At 40.4% G+C, this 17,805-nt stretch overlaps 1 long non-coding RNA gene across 2 annotated transcripts in view; it reads right to left on the bottom strand.

Annotated features, from left to right (window-relative positions):
• The window catches only part of LOC134735413 (uncharacterized), a 57,112-nt gene that overhangs the window by 22,494 nt on the left and 16,813 nt on the right, over positions 1–17,805 (bottom strand). For both annotated transcript variants that reach the window (XR_010118475.1, XR_010118474.1), the window contains exons 2-4: positions 17,287–17,382; positions 14,778–14,895; positions 7,627–7,687 (exon numbers count right to left, since the gene is read on the bottom strand). This is a non-coding gene — a long non-coding RNA (uncharacterized lncRNA). The remainder of the gene's footprint in view (positions 1–7,626; positions 7,688–14,777; positions 14,896–17,286; positions 17,383–17,805) is intronic.

Below are 17,805 nucleotides of genomic sequence, written 5' to 3'. Positions count from 1 at the left end.
TTCCAAATGGGAGAAATTGGCTAAAACAAAGGAGTACAGGCCCCATTCAAGTCTGAAATCCAGCCGAGCAGTCAAATCTTAAAGTTTTAAAATGATCTCCTTTAACTCCACGTCTTGCATCCAGGTCACACTGATGGAAGAGACGGGTTCCCATGGCCTTGGGCAGCTCCACCCCTGTGGCTTTGCAGGATACAGCCTCCCTCCTAGCTGATTTCATGGGGTGGCGTTGGGTGCCTGTGGCTTTTGCAGGTGCATGGTGCAAGCTGTTGGTGGATCTACCATTCTGGGGTCTAGAGGACAGTGGCCCTCTTCTCACAGCTCCACTAGGCATTGCCTCAGTAGGGACTCGTTGTGGGGGCTCCAACCCCACATTTCCCTTTTGCACTGCCCTAGCAGAGGTTCTGCATGAGGGCCTTGCCCCCGCAGCAAACTTTTTCCTGGGCATCCAGGCATTTCCATACATCTTCTGAAACCTAGGCAGAGGTTCCCAAACCTCAATTCTTGACTTCTGTGCACCCACATGCCCAGTACCACATAGAAGCTGCCAAGGCTTGGGCTTGCACCCTCTGAAGCCATGGCCTGAGCTCTAAGTTGGCCCCTTTCAACCACAGCTGGAGCAGCTGGGACACAGGCCACCAAGTCCTTAGACTGCACACAGCATAGGGACCCTGGGCCTGGCCCACAAAACCACTTTTTCTTCCTGGGCCTCCATGTCTGTCATGGGAGGGGCTGCCATGAAGCTCTCTGACATGGCCAGGAGAGATTTTCCCCATAGTCTTGGGGATTAACATTAGGCTCCTTGCTACTTATGCAAATTTCTGCAACCAGCTTGAATTTCTCCCCGGAAAATGGTTTTTTAAAAATTTTCTGGGGTGGAGCCAAGATGGCCGAATAGGAACAGCTCCGGTCTCCAGCTCCCAGCCCCAGCGACACAGAAGACGGGTGATTTCTGCATTTCTGCTTGAGGTACCGGTTTCATCTCACTAGGGAGTGCCTAACAGTGGGTTCAGGACAGTCGGTGAAGCGCACCGTGCGTGAGCCGAAGCAGGGCGAGGCATTGCCTCACTCGGGAACCGCAAGGGGTCAGGGAGTTCCCTTTCCTAGTCAAAGAAAGGGGAAACAGACGGCACCTGGAATATCGGGTCAGTCCCGTCCTAATACTGCGCTTTTCCAACGGGCCTGGAAAACGGCACACTGGGAGATTGTGTCCCGCACCTGGCTCGGAGGGTCCTATGCCCACGGAGTCTTGCTGATTGCTAGCACAGCAGTCTGAGATCACGCTGCAAGGCGGCAACGAGGCTGGGGGAGGGGCGCCCGCCATTGCCCAGGCTTGCTTAGGTAAACAAAGCAGCCAGGAAGCTCGAACTGGGTGGAGCCCACCACAGCTCAAGGAGGCCTGCCTGCCTCTGTAGGCTCCACCTCTGGGGGCAGGGCACAGACAACCAAAAACTCAGCCAGAACCTCCACAGCCTTAAATGTCCCTGTCTGACTGACAGCTTTGAAGAGAGTAGTGGTTCTCCCAGCACGCAGCTGGAGATCTGAGAACGGACAGACTGCCTCCTAAAGTGGGTCCCTCACCCCTGAGCAGCCTAACTGGGAGGCACTCCCCCAGTAGGGACAGACTGACACCTCATTCAACCGGGTACTCCTCTGAGACAAAACTTTCAGAGGAACTATCAGACAGCTGAATTTGTGGTCTCACGAAAATCCGCTGTTCTGCAGCTACCGCTGCTGACACCCAGCCAAACAGGGTCTGGAGTGGACCTCTAGTAAACTCCAACAGACCTGCAGCTGAGGGTCTTGTCTGGTAGAAGGAAAATTAACAAACAGAAAGGACATCCACACCAAAAACCCATCTGCAAATCATCATCATCGAAGACAAAAAGTAGACAAAACCACAAAGATGGGGAAAAAACAGACCAAAAAAACTGGAAACTCTAAAAAACAGAGCACCTCTCCTCCTCCAAAGGAACGCAGTTCCTCACCAGCAACGGAACAAAGCTGGATGGAGGATGACTTTGATGAGTTGAGAGAAGAAGGCTTCAGACGATCAAACTACTCTGAGCTATGAGAGGAAATTCAAAACAATAGCAAAGAAGTTAAAAACTTTGAAAAAAAATTAGAAGAATGGATAACTAGAATAAACAATGGAGAGAAGGGCTTAAAGGAGATGATGGAGCTGAAAGCCAAGTTTCGAGAACTACGCGAAGAATGCAGAAGCCTCAGTAGCAGATGCGATCAACTGGAAGAAAGGGTATCGCTGATAGAAGATGAAATGAATGAAATAAAGAGAGAAGGGAAGTTTAGAGAAAAAGGAATAAAAAGAAATGAACAAAGCCTCCAAGAAATTTGGGACTATGTGAAAAGACCAAACGTACGTCTGATTGGTGTACCTGAAAATGATGGGGAGAATGGAACCAAGTTGGAAAACACTCTGCAAGATATTATCCAGGAGAACTTCCCCAATCTAGCAAGGCAGGCCAGCATTCAGATTCAGGAAATACAGAGAACGCCACAAAGATACTCCTCGAGAAGGGCAACTCCAAGACACATAATTGTCAGATTCACCAAAGTTGAAATGAAGGAAAAAATGTTAAGGGCAGCCAGAGAGAAAGGTCGGGTTACCCACAAAGGGAAGCCCATCAGACTAACAGCTGATCTCTCAGCAGAAACTCTACAAGCCAGAAGAGAGTGGGGGCCGATATTCAACATTCTTAAAGAAAAGAATTTTCAACCCAGAATTTCCTATCCCGCCAAACTAAGCTTCATAAGTGAAGGAGAAATAAAATACTTTACAGACAAGCAAACGCTGAGTGATTTTGTCACCACCAGACCTGCCCTAAAAGAGCTCCTGAAGGAAGCACTAAACATGGAAAGGAACAACCGGTACCAGCCCCTGCAAAAACATGCCAAATTGTAAAGACCATCGAGGCTAGGAAGAAACTATAGCAACTAATGAGCAAAATAACCAACTAACATCATAATGACAGGATCAGATTCACACATAACGATATTCACGTTAAATGTAAATGGGCTAAATGCTCCAATCAAAAGACACAGACTGGCAAACTGGATAAGGAGTCAGGACCCATCAGTGTGCTGTATTCAGGAAACCCATCTCACGTGCAGAGACACACATAGACTCAAAATAAAGGGATGGAGGAAGATCTATCAAGCAACTGGAAAACAAAAAAAGGCAGGGGTTGCAATCCTAGTCTCTGATAAAATAGACTTTAAACCAACAAAGATCAAAAGAGACAAAGAAGGCCATTACATAATGGTAAAGGGATCAATTCAACAAGAAGACCTAACTATCCTAAATATATATGCACCCAACACAGGAGCACCCAGATTCATAAAGCAAGTCCTCAGTGACCTACAAAGGGACTTAAACTCCCACACAATAATAATGGGAGATTTTAACACCCCACTGTCAGCATTAGACAGATCAACGAGACAGAAAGTTAACAAGGATATCCAGGAATTGAACTCAGCTCTACATAAAGTGGACCTAATAGACATCTACAGAACTCTCCACCCCAAATCAACAGAATATACATTTTTTTCAGCACCACACCACACCTATTCCAAAATTGACCACATAGTTGGAAGTAAAGCTCTTCTCAGCAAATGTAAAAGAACAGAGATTATAACAAACTGTCTCTCAGACCACAGTGCAATCAAACTAGAACTCAGGATTAAGAAACTCAGTCAAAACCGCTCAACTACATGGAAACTGAACAACCTGCTCCTAAATGACTATTGGGTACATAATGAAATGAAGGCAGAAATAAAGATGTTCTTTGAAACCAACGAGAACAAAGACACAACATACCAGAATCTCTGGGACACGTTCAAAGCAGTGTGTAGAGGGAAATTTATAGCACTAAATGCCCACAAGAGAAAGCAGGAAAGATCCAAAATTGACACCCTAACATCACAATTAAAAGAACTAGAAAAGCAAGAGCAAACACATTCAAAAGCTAGCAGAAGGCTAGAAATAACTAAAATCAGAGCAGAACTGAAGGAAATAGAGACACAAAAAACCCTTCAAAAAATTAATGAATCCAGGAGCTGGTTTTTTGAAAAGATCAACAAAATTGATGGACCGCTAGCAAGACTAATAAAGAAGAAAAGAGAGAAGAATCAAATAGATGCAATAAAAAACGAAAAAGGGGATATCACCACCGATCCCACAGAAATACAATCTACCATCAGAGAATACTACAAACACCTCTATGCAAATAAACTAGAAAATCTAGAAGAAATGGATAAATTCCTCGACAAATACACCCTCCCAAGACTAAACCAGGAAGAAGTTGAATCTCTGAATAGACCAATAACAGGTTCTGAAATTGTGGCAATAATCAATAGCTTACCAACCAAAAAGAGTCCAGGACCTGATGGATTCACAGCTGAATTCTACCAGAGGTACAAGGAGGAACTGGTACCATTCCTTCTGAAACTATTCCAATCGATAGAAAAAGAGGGAATCCTCCCTAACACATTTTACGAAGCCAGCATCGTCCTGATACCAAAACCTGGCAGAGACATAACCAAAAAAGAGAATTTCAGACCAATATCCTTGATGAACATTGATGCAAAAATCCTCAATAAAATACTGGCAAACCGAATCCAGCAGCACATCAAAAAGCTTATCCACCATGATCAAGTGGGCTTCATCCCTGGGATGCAAGGCTGGTTCAACATACGCAAATCAATAAATGTAATCCAGCATATAAACAGAACCAAAGACAAAAACCACATGATTATCTCGATAGATGCAGAAAAGGCCTTTGACAAAATTCAACAACCCTTCATGCTAAAAACTCTCAATAAATTAGGTATTGATGGGACGTATCTCAAAATAATAAGAGCTATCTACAACAAACCCACAGCCAATATCATACTGAATGGGCAAAAACTGGAAGCATTCCCTCTGAAAACTGGCACAAGACAGGGATGCCCTCTCTCACCGCTCCTATTCAACATAGTGCTGGAAGTTCTGGCCAGAGCAATCAGGCAGGAGAAGGAAATAAAGGGTATTCAATTGGGAAAAGAGGAAGTCAAATTGTCCCTGTTTGCAGATGACATGATTGTATATCTAGAAAACCCCATTGTCTCAGCCCAAAATCTCCTTAAGCTGATTAGCAACTTCAGCAAAGTCTCAGGATACAAAATTAATGTACAAAAATCACAAGCATTCTTGTACACCAATAACAGACAAACAGAGAGCCAAATCATGAGTGAACTCCCATTCACAATTGCTTCAAAGAGAATAAAATACCTAGGAATCCAACTTACAAGGGATGTGAAGGACCTCTTCAATGAGAACTACAAACCACTGCTCAATGAAATAAAAGAGGATACAAACAAATGGAAGAACATTCCATGCTCATGGGTTGGAAGAATCAATATCGTGAAAATGGCCATACTGCCCAAGGTAATTTATAGATTCAATGCCATCCTCATCAAGCTACCAATGACTTTCTTCACAGAATTGGAAAAAACTACTTTAAAGTTCATACGGAACCAAAAAAGAGCCCGCATCGCCAAGTCAATCCTAAGCCAAAAGAACAAAGCTGGAGGCATCACGCTACCTGACTTCAAACTATACTACAAGGCTACAGTAACCAAAACAGCATGGTACTGGTACCACAACAGAGACATAGATCAATGGAACAGAACAGAGCCCTCAGAAATGATGCCACATAGCTACAACTATCTGATCTTTGACAAACCTGACAAAAACAAGAAATGGGGAAAGGATTCCCTATTTAATAAATGGTGCTGGGAAAACTGGCTAGCCATATGTAGAAAGCTGAAACTGGATCCCTTCCTTACACCTTATACAAAAATTAATTCAAGATGGATTAAAGACTTATATGTTAGACCTAAAACCATTAAAATCCTACAAGAAAACCTAGGCAATACCATTCAGGACATAGGCGTGGGCAAGGACTTCATGTCTAAAACACCAAAAGCAATGGCAACAAAAGCCAAAATCGACAAATGGGATCTCATTAAACTAAAGAGCTTCTGCACAGCAAAAGAAACTATCATCAGAGTGAACAGGCAACCTACACAATGGGAGAAAATTTTTGCAACCTACTCATCTGACAAAGGGCTAATATCCAGAATCTACAATGAACTCAAACAAATTTACAAGAAAAAAACAAACAACCCCATCAAAAAGTGGGCAGAGGACATGAATAGACACTTCTCAAAAGAAGACATTTATGCAGCCAAAAAACACATGAAGAAATGCTCCTCATCACTGGCCATCAGAGAAATGCAAATCAAAACCACAGTGAGATACCATCTCACACCAGTTAGAATGGCCATCATTAAAAAATCAGGAAACAACAGGTGCTGGAGAGGATGTGGAGAAATAGGAACACTTTTACACTGTTGGTGGGACTGTAAACTAGTTCAACCATTGTGGAAGTCAGTGTGGCGATTCCTCAGGGATCTAGAACTAGAAATACCATTTGACCCAGCCATCCCATTACTGGGTATATACCCAAAGGACTATAAATCATGCTGCTATAAAGACACATGCACACGTATGTTTATTGCAGCACTATTCACAATAGCAAAGAGTTGGAACCAACCCAAATGTCCAACAACGATAGACTGGATTAAGAAAATGTGGCACATATACACCATGGAATACTATGCAGCCATAAAAAATGATGAGTTCGTGTCCTTTGTAGGGACATGGATGAAACTGGAAACCATCATTCTCAGTAAACTATCGCAAGGACAAAAAACCAAACACCACATGTTCTCACTCATAGGTGGGAATTGAACAATGAGAACTCATGGACACAGGAAGGGGAACATCACGCTCCGGGGACTGTTGTGGGGTGGGGGGAGGGGGGAGGGACAGCATTAGGAGATACACCTAATGCTAAATGACGAGTTAATGGGTGCAGGAAATCAACATGGCACATGGATACATATGTAACAAACCTGCACATTGTGCACATGTACCCTAAAACCCTAAAGTATAATAAAAAATAAAAATAAAAAATAAAAAAAATAAAAAAAAAATAAAAATTTTCTATTGCATAGTCAGGCTGCAAATTTTCCAAACTTTTATGCTCTGCTTCCCTTATAAAACTGAATGCCTTTAACAGCAACCAAGTCACCTCTTGAATTCTTTGCTGCTTAGAAATTTCTTCTTCCAGATGCCCTAAATCATCTGTCTCAAGTTGAAAGTTCCACAAATCTTTAGGGCAGTGGCAAAATGCCGCCAGGCTCTTTGCTAAAACATAACAAGAGTCACCTTTGCTCCAGTTCCCAACAAATTCCTTATCTCCAACTAGACCACCTCAGCCTGGACCTTATTGTTCATATCACTATCAGCATTTTTCTTAAAGCCATTCAACAAGTCTCTAGGAAGCTCCAAACTTTCCCACATTTTCCTGTCTTCTTCTGAGCTCTCCAAACTGTTCCAACCTCTGCCTGTTACCCAGTTCAAAAGTTACTTCCACATTTTTGGATATCTTTTCAGCAACTCTACTGGTACCAATTTACTGTATTAGTCTGTTTTCATGCTGCTGATAAATACATACCCAAGACTGGGCAATTTACAAAATAAAGAGGTTTAATTGGACTTACGGTTCCACATGGCTGGGGCAGCCTCACAATCATGGCAAAAACAAGGAGGAGCAGGTCATATCTGTGTAAATGGCAGCAGACAAAGAGAGATCTGTGCAGGGGAATGCCCCTTTTTAAAACCATCAGATCTCATGAGACTCATTCACTATCAGGAGAACAGCATGGGAAAGCCCTGCCCCCATGATTCAATCACCTCCAGTCGGGTCCCTCCCACAACACGTGGGAGTTCAAGATGGAGATCTGGGCAGGGACAAAGCCAAACCATATCACAACCTTTCTTTAGACAGCCAGGTCATAAATATACTGTAACCCCTAGATCCTATTATCAGAAAACAAAATGTGTGGCTTTATCATCTTATGGCTTTTGCAAAAGGTTCTCTAGAAGGCAGTGTTCCTAGAGTCTGTTCATGTTTGTAAAAGCTGTTGGTGGGCCTAAAACTTCAACTACATCTCGGTATAAGTTTCTATTTAGAATATTATGATTTGGTATTACATGTTGCTGTGGAAAAAACTGAGGATAGTCTATTTTTTTTTCTTCTCTTCTTCTGTAGATCAGTGGTTCTTCAAAGTATGACATGTTGCTGTGGAAAAAAACTGAGGACAGTCTATGTTTTTTTTTTCTTCTTCTTCTTCTTCTGTAGATCAATGGTTCTTAAAAGTATGACCCCTGGATTAGCAACATCATTATCACTTGAGAATTTGTTAAAATGCAAATACTCAGGCCCATTTTATGGCTACAGAATTAGAAATTCTGAGTATAAAGTTGAGTAGCCTGTTTTAACAATACATCCAGGTACTTCTCATGCACACTAAAGTGTGATAACTAATTAAATATTTACCTTTTCTGCCTGAGTGCTTGAAGAAGTTTTGCCTTGAAATTCAATAACCTAATCCAGGATATAATTGAGAGCTCTTTATCAAAATTTTCTATATTCATCTTTCAATATGTACTCTAGCTGGTAAAGGATGCAGGGTGAACAAATAAATCACTTGGCTTTTATGACTGGATGACCATACATTTTCCCAACATTTTTATTACTAGTGCCTCCTTTCACTCTCAAAATTGTTCTAGTTGGAGTGATCAATTATATGGTCACCCTAATTATGACCAGTGATTCCAGTGGTTTTCAAAATATGTATGGCTAATCAAGATGCTGGGGGATTCTGTGGAAGCCCTGATAAGAGAATTAGAGGAGAGGCCCATAGCATTCTGGAGCAAAATCATGCCTGATTTGAAACTTAATTACCCTTATTTTGAGAGATAGCATTTGGCTTGCTATTGGGCCATAGTAGAGACTGAACACCTACTTGACTGTAGGACAGTAGGACACTCAAGTCAGTTCCCCACATGAATTTGGTGTCTTATCTATCACCATAGAGTCTGGCATGGCAGCAACACTCCTCCAGCTTGTGGTATATTGACCTTAAGCAGGTCCTAAAGTCAAGAGTAAATTGGATGAGCAGGTGGCTATCACTCCTGGTGTGCCTACTCCCATCACACTGCCATCTTACTCTCATCTATACCTGAGCCACATGGAGTGTTCTCTATGATCAGTTGATTGAAAAAGAAAAACATGTGAAGCTAGTTTATAAATGGTTCTCCATGAAAACTGGAGATAAACTTCTGCAATGCAGCAGCCCCACCAAGGGGTGGAGTTCCTTCCAGTGGGCAGAATTTTAAGCAGGCTATCTCACTGCCCATTTTGCCTAAAAGAGAGATGACCCGAGGAACAGATCTACAGTAATGCAGGGATTGGGGCTAATGATTGGCAGGTCAGAGATACAAAAGGAGTAAGATATAAGGATTTATAACAAGTTGGCATGAAGAAAGAGGTATGTGAAGGGATCTCTTAAAGTAAACTCAGAGTGTGAGAATATGTGTCCTATGTAAATACTCACCAAATGACTTTTATTGCAGAGAAAACATTCTTTACCCAGGTAAACATGACTACCCTCCAATTTCCACATACAGGGCTCTATGATCAATTATTCAATGACAAAGATTCCTGTAGGTCAAATCATTATAATTACCCTATCAGCCTTTCTCCTATTAAAATAAGCAGGCCAAATTGTTTCTGGTATATTGTTGTAATTCATTAGTCTCTGCCACCCTGAGATGTCATCATTCTTATTGAAATCATAGAGACTATTTCAATATTGGTATTTTCCAACTTCATCTCTGGCATACAGAAATCAGCCACAATGGTGCTTTTCAAATATGTTGGTACTACCTTCATTTATGCTTTTCTCTATGCTCTTATTGAAACTGCCTTTGCAAAATCATGACAGTAAGAGAAATTTGACATAGTTGACTCCATCTTGCTTCTGATCTCCAAGCTGTCCTTGGTCATTGCTGGGCATAGGCCAAGCTAACTTTGGAAATGATTTATAGTTTTACCTTAAAGCAAAGATGATAATAGTCCTTTCCAAAACTAAACTGCCTTTATAAAAGTAATGAAAGTCCAGAAGGTTAGGATTGTGAAAGGGGCCTGAATTCTGAAAAGATAGGCATAGTTTCTGTAATTCCTTACTGCTCAGGGGTCATGTAGCCAGAAGTCACAAGACTTGCGACTTTCCTAACTGTTCCTATAAGTAATATCACTATTGTACAACCTAAGATTGTTTTTTTAAGATGCTTTTCAGACTGATACCACCTGGACTCATGATTTATGACTCAGCAGATCCTATTGCCCCAAACAGAGGCAGACTCAGCACATGAAGATTGTTTTCCACACCTCTATGATTTCATCCTCAACCAATCAGCAGCACCCATTCCCTAGCCCCCTGCCCACCAAATTGTCCATAAAATCCCTAACCTCCAAGTCTTTGGGGAGACTGATTTGAGTGATAAATTTGTTCTTCTGAGTCAGCCAGACTCACATCAATCAAACTCTTTCTGTCCTGCAATGTTGTGGTCTCAGCGGGTTGATTTTTATCTGTTCAGTGGGCAAGAAGAACCCATTGGGTGATTACATTATGACAGGTATGTCTTCAGGGCTGGAATGGCTGAGTGAGTAACACAAAACAAATTCACTTTAACATTCTGATAAAAGAAAAACAGCTCAGGGCAATGGCAAAATTTAGCAGGCCCAGAGAAACACTGGTATGGGACTTTAGTCATATCCTTTACCCATGTCCAAAGGCAATTACTTAAAGACATTTTGTTCCTGATAGCTGCCTCACTCATTATCTTCAGGTTCCTGGAATTTAGCTTGCATTGTTTTAAGGTAAATTGTTTGTAAAGAACTCAGGAACTGCCTCTTCTTTTTTCCTTAAAAAACTACTTGTAACTGCTGTGAATCAGAGTGTATATTCAGGGCAACTTGAATCTATGCTCCCTGGTGGCCATCCACAAGCTTTAGGCCCAAATAAACTCTCTACTTAATCATATTTTCTGAATCTAGTTATTTAAGGTTGACAGTTCTTATCTCCCTAAATCTTTCTTTCTTTCTCTTCAAGGGATTTCTGAAGTCTCAACATAGGCCAAAGTAAATATAATTTTCAGTTTACCACCAAAAAACAAAAAAAAAGAGAACTCTTCCAACTGTGTGTGTTAGACATTGAATACAGAATCTTTTGTAAGTGCACCTATATAATAATTTCAACCTAATGTAATCACTTCATGGGTTCTTCCTGCCCACTGCGCAGTCAAAGCCAATTCACCAAAACCATGGCATTGTAATAAATAAAGTTTAATTGACATGAGGCCAGCCATGCCACATGGGAGATGGAGTTATTACTCAAATCAATCTCCTGGAAAATTCAGAGGCTAGAGTCTTTTCAAGGATAGTTTGGTGAGCCCAGGAGTCTGAGTGGGGCCATAGAAGTGGTTGACAGGTGCCAGTGGAACCACTGGTCATCAGAAATGCAAAAACCTGAAATGACATCTCAAAAGGCCAATCTTAGGCTCTATAATAGTGATGTTATCTGCAGGAATAATTGAGGAAGTTGCAAATCTTGTGACTTCTGGAGTATGGCTGGTAATCCACACCTTAGTAGAATTCAGGCTCCTTTTATCTTCCTAACCTGATGGCCTTTCATTAGCTTTAGAAAGGCTATGTAGCTTTGGAGAAGGGTTACTATTATTTAAACTATAAACTAAGGTCTCCTAATTTTAGCTTGGTCTGAGCCCAAGAATAATTAAATTAACTCTTTTCCCCTTTAGAGAAAAAAGGTGCAGCTCACTGCCAGCACTCATTTAATTTTACATAAACACGCTCTTTGAGGCTGAAGCAAATTTGACTGATTTTCAATGTGAAAATAAAATATAAAGACCGTTTTTGGAGACATTTCTAAACAGAATTAACATCAGAATCATCTGAATCATAAGAATAATCTATTTCAGAAAAATCGGATTCATCAAATGAATCTTCAGCTGACAACTGCTCGAGAATGATGTTAACATCATGCATAGGAATGCTACATTTTCTAGAATTTGACATTTTCAGCAATTGAGAATTACTATATTTTGTAAATGGAAACACCACTACTAAAAACAGAATACTATAAATAGAGTGATGTCTTTTGTTTCCAAAGTTGATATGCTATAGCGATCCAAAAATAATAATAAAAGCGAGATATTTTGTAGCAGTTATCTCGGGGTAAGCACTGCAGCTGCAAGTGCCACCAGCAAGTATTCTTAGGGCAAATGGGAAAAGGGTTAAGGACAATTTGGGGGTTAAAGACGAGATGGGGTTGGTTAGATCAGATCTCTTTCACTGTCATAATTTTCTTAGTGTTATAATTTTTGCAGAGGCAGTTTCACTAACTTAAATTTATATCCCTGGGGCATTACCCTTCTAATTCCATTTCATGTATATTCCCCCAGGTTTTTACCAATAAAACCTAGTTCTGTTTGATAAATTTTTTGCTATATAGGCCCTCTTGTCGCAAGTTTGACTTTGTAAATGGCCCTTGGGCTCTGGGAGGAAAGCAACTGTTGGGCCATGTGGTTGTATCTTTAGTTTTGTAAGGAATTGCCAAACTGTTTTATAGTGTGGCTATATCTTTCCACATTTCCAGCACAATGTATGAGTGATCCAGTTTCTTAGCACCCTAATCAGAATTTACTGTTGCTACTATTTTTTAGCTATTCTGATAGATGTGTAGTGATATTTTATTCTGGTTTTGAAGCAGTGTCATTGTCTGGGGTAAATCCTTGAGGTTTGTGGTCTCATGTCAAGGGAATCAAGGACATGGACACACAAGTAGTGAATTTAAGAATGGAAGTTTAATAGGTGAAAGAAAGAGAACAGAGAATAACTCTCTCCCCTGCAGAGAGAGAAGGGTGCCCAGGTGGGTCTTCTCGTTCCGTGGTGAAGTGCATGGGGTTTTATAGACTGGCTTGAGGAGGCAGTGTCTGATTCACATAGGGCCCAAAGATTGGTTGGACCAGGTGTGCCATTTACATAGCAAGCGAGGAAGGTGGCCACCCCACCCTAATCTTTTATTATGCAAATGGTGTCTCTTCCTGGCTGGCGCTATGTTGTCTGTTCCTTACTGTACACATGGTTGGCAAAGAAAAGAGATGGACATGAACATGCCTAGCCCACAGGTAGCCTTTTCCTATTGTCACAGCTGCTGGCATTCACCCATGCAAGCTTCCAGCTTGCTTATCTATGTTTGCAGCTTGATTTTACAGGCTGCTCTTTATTAGAAAAATGATTTGGGGGCTGCTTTTCATTAAAACGAAAACCTTACCGAGAACTTCCTTACCCTTACTATCTGTCTAAATAATTTCTTTTTAACTCTTATATCAGTTTTAATTTCTATTTCCCTAGTGGCTAATGGTATCAAATATCTTTTCATGTGCTTACCTATTATCTGTATGTCCTATTAAGAGATGTCTCTGCATGTCTTTTGCCTATTTTCTAAATGAATTATTTATTTTATTAGTGTTGAGTTTTTGAGAGTTCTTATTACAGATACTAGTTCTTTACTGAATATGTGGTTTGCAAGTGTTTTTGATCAGCCTGTAGTTTGTCTTTTAACCCTCTTCATATGGGCTTTCACAAAGCAAATTTTGATGGAGTCCAACTTATCAATTTTCCCTTTTTAAAATTATGCTTAGTAACAATTCTTAAAAACTCTGCCTAACTTCAGACCCTGAAGATTTTCTCCTACTTTTTAAAATAAAGTTTTATGATTTTATGCTTGACATTTAAGTCTATAATGCATTTTGAGTTAACTTTTCTATAATGTGTGAGGTTTAATTCGAAGTGTTTGTTTTCATTTTTTGTTTGTTGGTTCAGTTTGTTTTCTGGTTGTTTTCATGTGTGTGGACAGGAGGCTGTTTGTTTTGGATTTTTTAACCTAAGAATGTCCAATTGTTCCAGCACTTTTTGTTGAAAAGGCTGTCCTTTCTTCATGGAATTGCTTTTGCACCTCTATCAAAAATCAGAGTAATAATCAACACAATACCAAAGAAGAACAAATTTGGAGGACTGACACTACCTGATTTCTTTTTTTTTTTTTTTTTTTTTTTAGACAGAGTCTCGCTCTGTCGCCCGGGCTGGAGTGCAGTGGCGCAATCTCGGCTCACTGCAAGCTCCGCCTCCCGGGTTCACGCCATTCTCCTGTCTCAGCCTCCGAGTAGCTGGGACTACAGGCGCCCGCCACTGCGCCGGCTAATTTTTTGTATTTTTTAGTAGAGACGGGGTTTCACCGTGGTCTCGATCTCCTGACCTCGTGATCCACCCGCCTCGGCCTCCCAAAGTGCTGGGATTACAAGCGTGAGCCACCGCGCCCGGCCGACACTACCTGATTTCAAGCCACACCATGTAGCTACATTAATCAAGTTTGACATTAGCAAGAGAATAAACAAATAGATCAATTGAACAGAATACAGAGCCCCAAAATAGACCCAACAAATACAGTCAACTCATCTTCAACAAAGGAGCAAAGGCAATACAACGGATCAAGGAAAACCTTTTCAATATATGGTGCTGGAACAACTAAAATCCACATGCTAAAAACTGAAAGTAGGCCATGCATGGCAGCTCATGCCTATAGTCCCAGCACTTTGGAAAGATGAGGTGGGAGGATCCCTTGAGCTCAGGACTTCAAGACCAGCCTGGGCACATGGCAAGAACTTGGCTCTACTAACAACAACAACAACAACAACAAAATTAACCAGATGTGAAGGTGCGCACCTGTAGTCTCAGCTACTTGGGAGGCTGATGTGGGAGGCTTGCTTGAGCCTGGAGGGTCAAGCCTTCAGCGAGCCATGATTGCAGCACTGCACTCCAGCCTGGGCAATAGAGTGAGACCCTGTTTCAAAAACAAAAACAGTAAACCAAAACTGAAACTAGACACAAACTTTATACCTCTTACAAAAATTAACTCAAAATAGATCATAGACCTTAAAGTAAAATGCAAAAACTATAATATAAAACTCCTAGCAGATAACAGGAAAAAGTCTAGATGACCTTGAGTTTGCTAATGACTTTGAGACATAACACCAAGGCAAGATTAATAAAAGAAATAATTGATAAGCTAGACTTCATTAAAATAAAAAGCTTCTTCAGGCAAAGTCTGATGGAAAGTCTTTGGTTTGGCTTCTTAGTCTACAGAGGCTTTTAAAAAGTCAAATCTGAGATTTCCTGTTAGAAGTTCCAGTAAAGCAAACTTAAAAAGAGCCTTTATGGTTAATCACCATTCTTGCTGCACTTATGTAAATAATAAGGTCATGTTTAATGAGACTGATTTATTTTGCAAACAAATTAGTTTTACTACAATTATCTTTGGCAGACATGCAGGTGACTATAGAGAGAAAAATGTTTCAGTAGAAAATCCTAGTGTACTATGTGTAACATAGTGTACTATCTGTAACAAGATTAGATGATCAGATCTAGCACTATTCATTGTCTTTGAGGTTTTGTTAAACTAAACTGGATCCTGAATTGCTGTAGTTTCCTTGAATATCTGACTACAACTCTCCAAGCTAGCATTTCCAATTGTCTCCCACCTTTCTGACTTGAAACCATTAACAGCTAAGACTGCCCTTTTCCTAAAGTTCTGAAAGCTAAAGCTGGATGACTTGACATAAATTTCAGATAAATCACCACAAAAGCTCAAATGTAGACAACCTTGATGCCTGTTGCTGTGTGGGCCACTCAGAAAGTTCACTAGAACATGCTATGATATCACCAGAGATATTCAAATCACAAACCAGGAAAACCCATTAGATTTAAACTGCCATCCTCATTCCACCATCTAAGAGGCTTTGAGATCAAATCTAGAACTCTCTCGCGTGACTGCCTTATGGACTCAGAAGCTGATTTATCATTTTTTTTTCCAGTGATTAACCATAGTTTTTTTTGTGTCCATAGAATGACTCTACTTAAATACTTGTTTGCTTGCACCATATAGAGGCCTAACTTTGATGGGAACCCACCTGCAACACTGCCACCTGAAATGATACACAATTTTCTAACTCAGTTGACCTGAGTTTAACTGAACTCAGGACTGAGAGACTGACTCCATAAGATATGGGACTGCGAATTCAGCTTTTAATATGTGAAACTTTCTGAAAATAAAGTTCAAAGGGAGGACTGTAAGTGACTAGAATACGCCACTTTGGCATAAGGATTATTTTGAGCTGAAGACAAGTGAGAAAAAGCAGATATAAGAAGAGTTCTCTGTTCTTCCACTATTTGCCTAAAAGCAGGACATAAATTCACCAATGTGTCCCTCCTCCCCTTTCTACCAGGAAGGACAGCCCCTTACCAGCCTGGGGATCAGCACCAGAGGAACCTAGGTAATGAACTTTATTAACTAGTCTGTATCTACCATTTATTTGCCTTTCTGTAATTTGCCACCCTTAGAGATTCAAAGTCTTTTTCCTTTGTCTTGTCATTTCTCTAAATTTGCTATTGTTTGTTGAAGATGCTACATAAGCTGGAATTCAAAGCCACCTCTGAGATATACTCATTTTTGTGAGTATCTCCCACATATACATAAGGTACACATGTTATTAAACTTTATTTGTTTAAAACGAACACAGCCACAGACTGGATGGAACTATTTGCAGAATACATATCTGATAAATGACATGTATCCAAAATATACAAAAAACTCTTCAAACTCACAATAAGTAAACAAACAACCCAACTTTAAAATGGACAAAATATCTGTATAGATGGCAAATTCACCAAAGAAGATATGCAAATAGCAAATAAGATATAAAATAGGAAAATAAGCCTATGAAAACATGCTCAATATTATATGCCATTAAAGCATTGAAAATTAAAACAAGATACTTCTACACACCTATTAGAATGGCTAAAATCCGAAACACTGAGAACACCAAATGCTGGTGAGCATGTGGAGCAATTGGAACCCTCATTCACTGTTCAGGAGAATGTAAAATTGTATAGCACTTTGGAAGATAACTGTGGTAGTTTCTTACAAAGCTAAACATAGGCTTACCATATGATAGAGAAATTCTGCTCCTAGGCATTTACCCAAATGAACAGAAAATGTGTGTTTACACAAAAACCTCCATAAGAATGTTTATAGCAGCTTTATTCATAATTACCAAAAGTTAGAGGCAACCAAGATGTTCTTCAATGGGTGAATGTATAAACAAACTATGGTACATCTATGCAATAGCATATTTCTCAGTGATAAAAAGAAATGAGACTGCATGCAGTGACTCACGTCTGTAATCCCAGAACTTTGGGAGGCCAAGGCAGGATGATCGCTTGAACCCAGGAGTTTGAGACCACCCCTGGCAACATAATGAGACCCCTGTTTCTATAAAAAAAGAAAAGAAAAGAAAAAAGAGAAATGAAGTATCAAGCCATGAAAAGACATGAAGGAATGTATATTGCTAAGTGAAAAATAGCAGTCTGAAAAAGCTACATCCTGTATGATCTCAACTATATGACAGGCTGGGTGAGGTGAAACTTAGAAATTGTAAAAATTCACTGGTTGCCAAGATTTTAGGGTAGGGGGAGAGATGAATAGGTGGAGCACAGGTCATTTTTAGGGCAGAGAAAGTCTTCTGTATGATACTGTAATGGTGGATATATGACATTCCCACATTTGTCAAAACCCATAGAACTATACAACATAACACAAAGAGTGAATCCTAATGTAAACTATGGATTTTGGTTAATAATCATGTATCAATACTGATTAGTTAATTGTAATATTATGTGCAACCCTAATGCAAGA

The sequence above is a fragment of the Symphalangus syndactylus genome, chromosome 21 (assembly GCF_028878055.3).
Source record: "Symphalangus syndactylus isolate Jambi chromosome 21, NHGRI_mSymSyn1-v2.1_pri, whole genome shotgun sequence".
In the NCBI taxonomy this organism is placed as follows: domain Eukaryota; kingdom Metazoa; phylum Chordata; class Mammalia; order Primates; family Hylobatidae; genus Symphalangus; species Symphalangus syndactylus.
The sequence above is the reverse complement of the archived record's forward strand: the minus strand, read 5'-3'. Positions and strand labels throughout refer to the sequence as shown.